The following is a 2,667-nucleotide window of genomic DNA, read 5'->3' on the forward strand; positions in this document are numbered from 1 at the left end:
GAGAGAGAGAGAGAGAGAGAGAGAGAGAGAGAGAGAGATTTACGAAGGATGGAGAGATGAATGAGACTAAATATAGTAGCAGCAAGGTTAGAGGCACAGAATGATCACCCATAGCTTGGGTAACTGGAGGACACAGGAGGGAAGGATTAGAAGAGAAGGCCTAGGAGTTCTGAAGTGAACTAGAAAGAGAGGAGACAATGTTTACTCACATAAAAGTATCATAAAGTCAAGTGAGATGATTGATGAGACACAGGAAGAGGACAAATAGGATAAAACAGAAGCAAAAGTTAGAGATCATCTTTTTGCTCCTATTGCTAATGTTGCACTGACATTTCTGTACCTCTAGCTCTGCCTGTCCATCCTGTGTGCCTTAGCCAGGGTTCTCCTGTGTCACTGGTGTTCCTGCAGGTCTCTGGGCCCTGAGGCAGGCCAGTGGAGGGAGTGAGGAGTGGATCTCAGACTTCTCTCATGAGCCACATGATCCTGGGTCAGTGGAGGGAGAGAAGGGAGCAAACTCAGACTCTCTGGACAGCTCAGGTTGAAGCTCTGCCTGACTTTGTAACACAGTAATAATCAGTAGAAAGAATCCACATGAACTCTTCAATTGTGAAGAGTTCAAAAGCCCTAAGAGGAAATTGAAAACTTCTGCTGTAGAGTATTGTCCTTTTTCCCCGTAGGGGACAAACTAGTACACAGTTGTTGAGATAAAATATGACTTGCTGTGACTATTACATTTTTGGAGATTCATCAATGATTTAAAATCCAATTTCATTTTCATCTATGACTCAAGTGGTATAATTTTTAATCCCATTTATTAGTCCTCCAAATCCTCAAAAGATAGAAATAACCAGCCAAGAAATTTCAGAAATCTCAAATTCCCCAATTAATCAAATCAAATAAAATCTGTCCCTAAAAGTAGTCAGGGAAAAATGCCAGACAATATTTTTAACTGTTTAACTTGGACAATTTCTTTAATTATGTGTATCCTTCATAATATCATTTGATCTTCTACAAATTAGGTCATAGATCTGTTGAAATCAAATTTGAGGGCCAGCCAGATAGCTCAGCAGACTAAAGCACCTGCCTAGGCAGAGCACAGTGGCCAGGGTTCCATCCCTGGTGTGCCATGCCAGACCAGGCCCCGGGGCATGCTGTGTCCATGATTGAGACTTGGCGTGGTGGCATGCGCCTGTAATCCCAGAGCTTGGGAGGCTAAAAACAGGAGATCACTATGAGTCCAATCTACTTAGTGAGGCCCTGTAGGCCCTGTATTACATACAAAACAAAACAAAACAAAACAAAGCAAAAAGCAAATTTGAAATCTATTGCATTTCTATAGCTTTAATTACTTGAGATATAGCCTCTGTTGTTGAATATACCTCATGGTTATTCAAGTCATTAACTCATTACAAGTAAGTCCAGGAATTCTTGTCAAAGTTCTAGGATATTTTATTAATGAAAATCAGAGGCATATGGTAAATTTAGGGTAGTGCTCATTTATTTTTTTCTATATAAATTTCATTACTGACCAGGTGCAATGACCCTAAACTGTATAGACTATATAGCTGTGCCATTGTCACTCACTGTATGTGTTGTGACATTGTGTAAACAGCACACCAGATAACAGAGGGGGGAAAGGTCTTAAAATTCCAAAACAATAAGCAAATTTATCCATACCAAATGGTTGTACAGGCGCCTCATCTTGGTTAGATCCAACACTGTGCAGGAAGCGGTTCCTCTTACAGCTGTATGTGGAATCGTCAGCCCAGCATGTGGATTTGAGGCACCCAGAGTCCATGCGGATGGAGGGGAGACTGCAGTGTTCGTTCTTCAGTAACACCTTGCCATAGAGCTTGCTTAGGTGTTCTCCGTCAGAAAGAAGTCAGCTTCTGTCTTGGTTAGGCCACTCCTCTGTGTTTTTTGAAGCGGCTTAGCCTTCACTTTAGCTCTGTAAACCCAGTACAGGAGTATGTGAGGTTTGATGTGACCCCCGCAGGCTACAGACAGCAGCCAGTGAAAATTGTTTTAAACTTTAGTTACATTATTTTCATACTTGAAAACATTTCATATCTACAAATACAGTTTAACTTAAAAGCATTAGCAATTATAAACATCCATGTAAGAGATATGTAGCTGCATGCTGCATAAACTGCTTAATTTTAACTCCTGTATGCCTATTTAATTTCTGTTCTGCAGGTTATCTCAATTTATTTTAAGAAGAAAACTGAGTGAAAATTTCCCTCCAAAGCTCTGCCCCTCTGTTGGTCCAGTTTACGTGGAGAAATGATTTGCATTTCTAAGCTACTCTCCCTAGATGTCGAGGGTTCATTTCACTAGTGGCTTTTAACTTTCACTCTTGAAATACTCAAGAAGGCAGAGCCTTTGGCTGTGAGTCCAGCTTATCAGTGGTAGTTAAAGCAGAGGTCCTTAACATTTTTGTCTTTTAAGTTTATAATTATTACATACATTTCTCCTCACCAGTCTCTAATAGTTTCTCTTTTACTTCAAGTCAACTTTATTTTTTTTTAGTACTGGTGATTGAATTTAGGCTTTTCACACCCATCTACATACTCAATCTTTTACAACTTTTATTTAAGACAGGATTTCACTAACTCACTGAGTTGCCCAGTTTGGGTTTGAATTCGTGATCCTCCTGCCTCAGCCTTC

The sequence above is a fragment of the Octodon degus genome, unplaced genomic scaffold, assembly GCF_000260255.1.
Source record: "Octodon degus isolate 3935 unplaced genomic scaffold, OctDeg1.0 scaffold00061, whole genome shotgun sequence".
NCBI lineage: Eukaryota > Metazoa > Chordata > Mammalia > Rodentia > Octodontidae > Octodon > Octodon degus.